This window comes from Pinus tabuliformis, chromosome 7 (genome assembly GCF_031772625.1).
Source record: "Pinus tabuliformis cultivar Carrire ecotype Pingquan chromosome 7, CPIR1, whole genome shotgun sequence".
Classification (NCBI taxonomy): domain Eukaryota; kingdom Viridiplantae; phylum Streptophyta; class Pinopsida; order Pinales; family Pinaceae; genus Pinus; species Pinus tabuliformis.
In genome coordinates, this window is record NC_142293.1 from 68822802 (window position 1) to 68833065 (window position 10264).

Sequence of the window (10264 nt, forward strand, 5' to 3'; positions counted from 1 at the left end):
GGAAGCAGAAGAAGGAAAAGAAGCAAGTAGCCAAAGGTGCATTGGACAAGGCAAATCATGCTATCAAGAGGATGCACATGCAGTGCACTTACTGCCATAAACAAGGAAATCTTGCTGCAAAGTGTTGGACACTCAATCCAACAATGCTTCCACCAAAGCTGAAGAAAGTGGAAAGAGAAGATGGCAAAAATGGAAGTGAAGATTCCACGAATGATGTGTCTCAAAATGATTCACATGTTGATGCTGATGTGCAGGCAAAGATAGTACCTTTGAAAGGGATTGGTAAGGAATAGTTAGAGTTCTTATCCAATTAAGATTTCATGTCTATTGATGCATCTATATTATATTTCATTTCAGCTTCGAAAGTATAGTGTGCTTAAGTGAAAGATAAAGGATGAAATGCATGCATGAGCACAGGGATGTTGATGACTTCCTTGTTTTTGAACATGTATGTGTAATTAACTTGCAAGGTTGGTTGCTTTGACATGCATGTGATGCCATTTTGACTTGAAATAAGTTAACTTGGTCTCCAAATTGAGATAATGATGAAAGTTTCATCTTTTGGAAAAAGAGTCCTAATGGTCTTTTTCTACATGCTTGACTTAAGGGTCATCTGTTTAAAGGCATGTTTTGTGGGCTTGTATCTAGTCCATCATTTGTATGCAGATGTAAGACATGGAGGTGTTCACAAGATTTGAAAATCTATTTCTATTGTTGAAGCAGGAGTTTAGTCCATCCAGTTGTTGTCTGTATGCCTGTTGCTGTTAACAATTGTTGTTGGCAGCTTGTCAAACAGGTACAAATGAAAGTTTTATGGAGCAGCTGTACTTCACATTTGTTGAGCCACCTTGGATCAATGATCAAGGCAAAGAAGCTCAAACTACCTTCTATGACCATTTCAGTAGAGGTTCTGCAGAAAGGCAAGGAGGAAGATAGTTCTTCCCAAGAAGACCATCCCATCCAGAGAAGGGAAGTGGTCAGAGGCATTATGCAAAGGCAAGTGTAGGGAGGCTGAAAGAAGAGGGTGAGTCACTCTCATTTACTATTCAGATCAATATATCAGTCTTTTGGAGACCAAAAGTTCTTTTAGTGGGAAGGCGTGATCCAAAAATGGATCCTAGATAAACCTCTAAGTCTAAAAGACTTCATGTAAGAGGTAAAAGGTGCCAAATGGCACAAATACTTTGTAAATCAGAGGAAAATTAAAATCATAGGCTGCTCTTAGAAATAGTCTCATTACAGAGATCTCCTCATCCTCAATCCAGCGCAACTTGAATGGGCGAAAACAGACTCCGGATGAAGGAGTTATTGTAAAATGAAAATTGCCTAATGTCCTTAGAAAAGGAGGCAATTTCATTAAATTTTGAACTATATCGAAAATTTTGATATTAGTATAGGCTCACGGGCCAATCCACAACTGACACATGGCAGGTTGGGCTTGGGCCATGTGGCCTTGTTTGATTGGTTAAAAAGTAAATCACATCGCAATCATCCAAAGGGAGGACTTAAGCCAAGGGCATGAAGGTTTAGCGATAAGCGATGAATGCTTTATCGCATTGCACATAACCAAAGGTGATGGACCATGGTCCATGGTATTGCGAAGGGCCGATGAGCGATATGCGATAAGCAGCGATTGGAGGAGCAGAGCCACAAACCCATGCCGATGCGATAGTGCGACTTGCGACTGCGATCTCCGATATAGGCGGATCGCAATCAGCGAACACAATGGAGCGGGGATAGACATATAAATACATATATATATATATATATATATATATATATATCTATGTATGTATACGGGCGATCCGATGGACCAGACCCGATAATATTATAAGCCATATTGTATGGATCGTAATATCCGTCAAACACCCCTTTTTAATGTATTTTCGCAGTTTCGTTTGTTAAACGAAATACAAAGGAGAAAGAGCCATTGCGCTAAGTGACAACGACCAATAGGCAGATCTGATGGGAGTTTAGGGCGCATTTATGAAAAATTGAAGTCCAGGAACAATGTTCACTGCAGATTCTCCTGTGCTTTCACAGCATTCTCTATGTAAACAGAGAACGACTGTTACTAAGGATTCCAAGCGCCGATAGTACCATTCCATTACGGAATAGGTGGCCGCCTATCCTAAAGGCATTATGCAATGATTATTGAATGCCAGAAGAGGGAGTTGAGCGGACTAAAGCCAGAAGTTGCAGAGTCCGAAAGGGAAAACCAGCAGGCAACCCGATTTGGCTTTTAAGCCATGAATGTCAAAGAAAGAGGGCTGGCTGGGTGGTTGGTCATTGTGGGAGTTGTTGCTGAAGCCAAAGCAGGAAGCTAAGGCCAAGAGGTAGCGCAAAAGCCAAGAAGGCAGTGTTGAGTCTGGGAGTATGATTGAGAGCACAAGCAGGCAGCGCTAAGACCGCAATGCAGGAGAAAAGAGCTGCTAAGTTATTTGATGGTGGTCGAGTGCTTGTTTGTTGCTGAAGCCGAGCATAAACAGGGAGCGCTGAGACAACAACGCAGAAGCAAAAGAGTAGCCTACGAGGTCACTTGGAAGGCAAGTGAAAAGTCAAGAGGACTATTTTTCTAATAGAGAGCCAAAGAAGCCAGAGTTGAGGAGCTAAGAGCCGGAACCAAGAGCCAAAGAGCCAAGAACCAAAGAGCCAAGAGCCAAAGAGCCAAGAGCCAGAGCTTGAAGAGGCGAAGGGATAAAATGGTGTTTGAACCCACTGTTTATGTGTAGAACAACAGGAGTTGAGCCAAAGAGCTTGTAAAAGACTTACACCATAATCCCAGAGAGCCTAGTTGAATTAACTAGAGCTCATGGAGACATAGCCGAAGAGTTGTGGGTGAACTCAAAATTAATATTATTATTCATGTGTTTGCTTTATTACTGCATTATCCCTGCTGCTTTATTTACTGTTATATGCATTTATATATCAGTTTCAGCACATCAATTTACATCACATAATCAGTTTAAACAAATACAAGCATACACCCATATTTTCAAGCATTTCTTAATTCTGCATTGGTTAATCATTAAAGACTTGGGAATATTCAAGCTTTGGAAGTGGGAGAGGTTCTTGTAAGTAATACAAGAAGCCTAAGAGCCCCATTTTCAGATCAGGTGGTATCGGAGCTTAATATTGATTAACCACACCTTTAAGAAGGTTATATTAGAATGCTTGATTGGCAGAGCAAAGATCGCTTGTCTAAGAGGTGTTTGAATAGCAAGAGGCTGATTGTATGCTTGTTTGCAAACTGACTATTTGCTGAGTTTGCAGAGGTGAAGGGAAAGCTATTGATAGCTCAGTCCAGGAAGGACAAGAAGGAGAAGGGCTGAAGGCATTCTTCTATCCCAAAGGACCTCAAGGAAATCCAAAGCACAAGAAGTTTGTTGCAAGAGGTTGCTTAAATAAGCTCTTTATTTATCTTGTTGAAGTTTTTTGTTCATTGACCTAATGACAGCTTCTACAAGTGGGTCCTAAAATTCTGCTCTCTTCACAACATTCTTTGATGAAGACATGAAGCAAGAATTGTCCACCATGATGGATATGGTGAGAGAAATGTATGAGGATGGAAGGAACAGTAGCATGCTTAGAAAGCAGCTAAATTCCATGAAGGAAGAGAAGTAGTTGCTTGCTGACAAATTGCAGGAAATGGAGAGGCAACTTCATATTGCAAATATGAACCTGAAGAGGATGCATGAGTTGGAAACACAACCCTTTGTTGCCCAAGAAGCCTTAGTCAAGTATCAGCTTGAAGAAGAGGTAAGCCATTCCAACTTTTCTTCAAATTCTTCTAAGAATGCTTGTATTGGTTCTTTTGAAAAACATACTAAGGGCATAGGTTCCAAGCTAATTTCCAAGATGGGCTATGAAGGAAAGGGCTTGGGAAAGCATGCACAAGGTAGTGTTGAACCAATAATGGTTGAGGAAAGGCCTAAATATTTGGGTCTTGGCTATGGACAGTCTTATGGAGAGAATTCCAAAGCTGCCATAAATGCCATTGAAACAGTCCCAATAAGGAGTTTCATTTCATGTCCTCTACCTCAGAAGTGTGAAGGTTGTATCCAAGAGGAATACAATAGCTTGAAGCATCAATTGTAGGATGCAGGTGTTTAGAAGCACAAACTTGAACTAGAGAGTTGGGGAGACTCTACCAACCTTGAAGAGTTTGATGGTGTTCCAAAGGGATCCACTTCTTCATTTGCTTCACCTCCTCATGAAGGCAATAAAGGTGAAAGAGGCATGTATAAATCTGGTTCTAAAAATTTTCCTTTTGATTTTACAAAGCATGATAAATTTCCACATAAGTATGGGGAAAGAGTTGCATGTTCCTTTCGTGGTTTGGATAACCATGATGTTTCTAGATGTTGGAAGAGAATGGCTGCATACAGGAAGCAAAAGAAGCAAAAGAAGCAAGCAACCAAAGGTCCATTGGACAAGGAAAATCATGCTATCAAGAGGATGCACATGCAATGCACTTACTGCCATAAGGAAGGACATCTTGCTGCAAAGTGTTGGACACTGAATCCAACAATGCTTCCACCAAAACCGAAGAAAGTGGAAAGAGAAGATGACATAAATGGAAGTGAAGATTCCATGAATGATGTGTCTCAAAATGAGCCACATGTTGATTCTGATGTGCAGGAAAAGGCAGTACCTTTGAAAGGGATTGGTAAGGAACAATTAGAGTTCTTATCCAATTAAGGTTGCATGTCTATTGATGCATCTATATTATATTTCATTTCAGCTTTGAAAGTATAGTGTGCTTAAGTGAAAGATGAAGGATGAAATGCATGCATGAGCATAGGGATGTTGATGACTTCCTTGTTTTTTCACATGTATGTGTAATTAACTTTCAGGGTTTGTTGCTTTGACATGCATGTGATGCCATGTTGACTTGAAAGAAGTTAACTTGGTCTCCAAATGGAGATAATGATGAAAGTTTCATCTTTTGGAAAAAGATCCTAATGGTCTTTTTCTACATGCTTGACTTAAGGGTCATCTGTTTAATGGCATATTTTGCGGGCTTGTATCTAGTCCATCATTTGTATGCAGATGTAAGACATGGAGGTGTTCACAAGATGTGAAAATTTGTTTCTATTGTTGAAGTAGGATTTTAGTCCATCCAGTTGTTGTCTGTATGCCTATTGTTAAGGAATTTAGACTTCTGTGATCCATAACATTGTATAGATAATCTTCGGCAAAATCACATAACCAATCTTTTGTCGACGCGTTTCGAACCAACCAGTGTGGTTCATCGTCAGGACAAGTTGAAGAACCAATCCGGATTAGCTGATTAAATAGAGTGTGCAGAGACTCCAACGGCTATATTGCCAACGACTAATTTGACCTAAGGATCCCGGTCAAACCACTAATTTAACTATTAACATTTCTATAAATAGCTAAAACAGTTAAATTTGTTAATTATATCTAAGATTAAAATCATTTAATCATATGAGTATTAAATATAATGGTCATATATTTATTAGATGATCTATAATTATTATTATTCTACTATTATTTAAGTATAAATAAACGATACTCTTAGAATTTAGTTATCTTAGGTAAAATTATACTATTTTAATATTTATTATTTACATATAATGGTCCTATATAATAGCTAAAACAGGTAATTATAAACATAAAAATAGCTGTAATAATATCTAAGATTAAACTTATTGAAAAATATAATATCCATGTTTATTATTTTCTTTTATTTTTTAAGTATAATAATCTATAAATATTATCATTCTAATATTATTTAAATATAAATAAATGTTAATCTTAGAATTTAGTTATCTTCGGTAAAAAATTTTACCATTCAATTATTTATTCAATAATCACCTATGTTTATTAATGAATCCATATTTATTTAATAATTCATAATATCAATAATAAATAGAGTTCTTATTAAAAAAATTATTATTATTATTAGAATAAAGTAATATTCACGTTTATTAATACTAGAATAACAATATTATTGTTATATCATATATATATTTATTTATACTACTATCTAATTCTCTTTTAAACCTAATGGTCATTGGTAAACAATGTCTCCTTTAATATATAAATAACCGAATTATATTTATTAATTACTCAATATATACTCAATATTCTATTATTAAAGTTAAATGTGCCATTAGGTAAATATAATATTACTTATAAGGTTTAAAAGGGTTTTTTAGACATTAGTAAAGGAAGCATATTTAAGCAAAATAATGGAACCAAAAAATCTAATCTAATAAATCCAATATTATCATAAACGGGACAAGGTTAATACCCTAAAACTAGGACTAATCCGCCAAAAACGAAACTAAAGGAGGGGGAAGACGGAAACACAAGGGGAATGAGGAGGCTAGGAAGACAAGGCTGGGACCCAGCAGCTGCTAATCTTCCAGCCATCATCCCTATTAAGATTATTCGGCCTTTTTTCAATCTCCAGGGCCTCTCTAAATTTGCGATGGTGAAACTGCGCAACTTTGGCAATGACTTGAGCCTCTTCTATACATACATGATGCATAGTCTTCCTTGCATGTTCAGCCAGGGCTGAGGACTTGGTCCTACCATGTCTCAAGTCAGCCGAATGCTCACTAATCCGTTGAGTGATAGAGCGACCAGTCTCACCAATATAAGGGGTCCCACAGGAACAGGGAATGATATAGACGCCCTTCATGTCCTTAGGGTCAATCGGGTCTTTTACAGACCTGAGGGGAAAAGACCCGATTGACCCTAAGGACATGAAGGGCGTCTATATCATTCCCTGTTCCTGTGGGACCCCTTATATTGGTGAGACTGGTCGCTCTATCACTCAACGGATTAGTGAGCATTCGGCTGACTTGAGACATGGTAGGACCAAGTCCTCAGCCCTGGCTGAACATGCAAGGAAGACTATGCATCATGTATGTATAGAAGAGGCTCAAGTCATTGCCAAAGTTGCGCAGTTTCACCATCGCAAATTTAGAGAGGCCCTGGAGATTGAAAAAAGGCCGAATAATCTTAATAGGGATGATGGCTGGAAGATTAGCAGCTGCTGGGTCCCAGCCTTGTCTTCCTAGCCTCCTCATTCCCCTTGTGTTTCCGTCTTCCCCCTCCTTTAGTTTCGTTTTTGGCGGATTAGTCCTAGTTTTAGGGTATTAACCTTGTCCCGTTTATGATAATATTGGATTTATTAGATTAGATTTTTTGGTTCCATTATTTTGATTAAATATGCTTCCTTTACTAATGTCTAAAAAACCCTTTTAAACCTTATAAGTAATATTATATTTACCTAATGGCACATTTAACTTTAATAATAGAATATTGAGTATATATTGAGTAATTAATAAATATAATTCGGTTATTTATATATTAAAGGAGACATTGTTTACCAATGACCATTAGGTTTAAAAGAGAATTAGATAGTAGTATAAATAAATATATATATGATATAACAATAATATTGTTATTCTAGTATTAATAAACGTGAATATTACTTTATTCTAATAATAATAATTTTTTTTAATAAGAACTCTATTTATTATTGATATTATGAATTATTAAATAAATATGGATTCATTAATAAACATAGGTGATTATTGAATAAATAATTGAATGGTAAATTTTTTTACCGAAGATAACTAAATTCTAAGATTAACATTTATTTATATTTAAATAATATTAGAATGATAATATTTATAGATTATTATACTTAAAAAATAAAAGAAAATAATAAACATGGATATTATATTTTTCAATAAGTTTAATCTTAGATATTATTACAGCTATTTTTATGTTTATAATTACCTGTTTTAGCTATTATATAGGACCATTATATGTAAATAATAAATATTAAAATAGTATAATTTTACCTAAGATAACTAAATTCTAAGAGTATCGTTTATTTATACTTAAATAATAGTAGAATAATAATAATTATAGATCATCTAATAAATATATGACCATTATATTTAATACTCATATGATTAAATGATTTTAATCTTAGATATAATTAACAAATTTAACTGTTTTAGCTATTTATAGAAATGTTAATAGTTAAATTAGTGGTTTGACCGGGATCCTTAGGTCAAATTAGTCGTTGGCAATATAGCCGTTGGAGTCTCTGCACACTCTATTTAATCAGCTAATCCGGATTGGTTCTTCAACTTGTCCTGACGATGAACCACACTGGTTGGTTCGAAACGCGTCGACAAAAGATTGGTTATGTGATTTTGCCGAAGATTATCTATACAATGCCTATTGTTGTTAACAGTTGTTGTTGGCAGCTTGTCAAATAGGTACAAATGAATGTTTTGTGGAGTAGATGTACTTCACATTTGTTGAGCCACCTTGGATAAATGATCAAGGAAAAGAAGCTCAAACTACCTTCTATGACCATTTCAGTAGAATTTCTATAGAAAGGCAAGGAGGAAGACAGTTCTTCCCAAGAAGACTAGCCCATCCAGAGAAGGGAAGTGGTTAGAAACTTTGGTTCAGAGGAACTATGCAAATGAAATGGTAGGGAGGCTGAAAGAAGAAGGTGAGTCACTCTCATTTAATGTTCAGATTAGTATATTAGACTTTTGGAGACGAAAATTTCTTTTAGTGGGAAGGCATGATCCAAAAATGGATCCTGGATAAGCCTCTAAGTCTAAAAGACTTCATGTAAGAGGTAAAAGGTGCCAAATGGCAGAAATCCTTTGTAAATCAGAGGAAATTGAAAATTGTAGGCTGCTCCTGGAAATAGTCTCATTACAGATATCTCCTCATTCTGAATCCAACGCAACTTGAATGGGTGAAAATGGAGTCCAGATGAAGGAGTTATTGTAAAATGAAAATTTCCCAATGTCCTTAGAAAAGGAGGCAATTTCATTAAATTTTGAACTATATTGAAAATTTTGATTTTAGTATAGGCTCATGGACCAATCCATAGCTGACACATGGCATGTCGGGATTGGGCCACGTGGCCCTGTTTGATTGGTCAAAGAGGAAATTGCATCTCAAACTTTTAGCGCATCGCAAGCATCCAAAGGGAGGAATTAAGCCAAGGGAATGAAGGTTTAGCGATAAGCGATGAACGCTTTATCGCATCACACATAACCAAAGATGATGGACCATGGCCCATGGTACTACGAAGGGTCGATGAGCGATATGCGATAAGCGCCGATCGGCGATTGGTGATCGAAGGAGCAGAGCCAAAGACCCATGCCGATGCGATAGTGCAACTTGCCACTGCAGCGATGAACACAACGCAGCAGAGATAGACACACACACACACACACACACACACACACACACAGATATATATATATATATATATGTATGTATGTATATATGTTTATATATATATCTATATACATGCCACTGCAGCGATGAACACAGCGGAGCAGAGATAGACACACACACACACACACACACACACACACACACACACACACACACACACACACACATATATATATATATACGGGCGATCCGATGGACCGGACCCGATAATATTATAAGCCATATTGTATGGATCTTGAGATCTGTCAAACACCTCTTTTTAATGTATTTTCAAAGTTTCGTTTGTTAAATGAAATATGAAGGAGAAAGAGCCATTGCAATAAGGGACAACGACCAATAGGTTGGCCCGATGGGAGTTTAGGGCGCATTTATGAAAAAATGAAGTCCGGGAATAGTGTTCTCTGCAGATTCTCCCGTGTTTTCACAGCGTTCTCTGTGTAAACAGAGAAAGACTGTTACTAAGGATTCCAAGTGCCGATAGTACCATTCCATTATGGAACAGGTGGCTACCTGCCCTAAAGGCATTATGCAATGATAATTCAACACCAGAAGAGGGAGTTGAGCGGACCAAAGACGGAAGTTGTAGAGCCCGAAAGGGAAAACCAACAGGCAACCCGATTTGGCTTTTAAACCATGAATGTCAAAGAGAGAGGGCTGTCTGGGTTGTTGGTCATTGTGGGAGCTATCGCTGAAGCCAAAGCAGGAAGCTAAGGCCAAGAGGTAGCGTAGAAGCCAAGAAGGCAACGCTGAGTCTGAGAGCACAAGAAGGTAGCATTGAGACCACAACGCAGGAGAAAAGAGCTGCTGAGTTATTTGATGGTGGCCAAGTGCTTGTTTGTTGCTGAAGCCGAGCATGAACAGGCAGTGCTGAGACAGCAGCGCAAAAGCAAAAGAGCAGCCTACGGGGTCACTTGGAAGCCAAGTGAAAAGCGAAGAGGACTGTTTTTCTGATAGAGAGCCAAAGAAGCTAGAGCTTAGGAGCCAAGAGCCAAAGAGTCAGAGT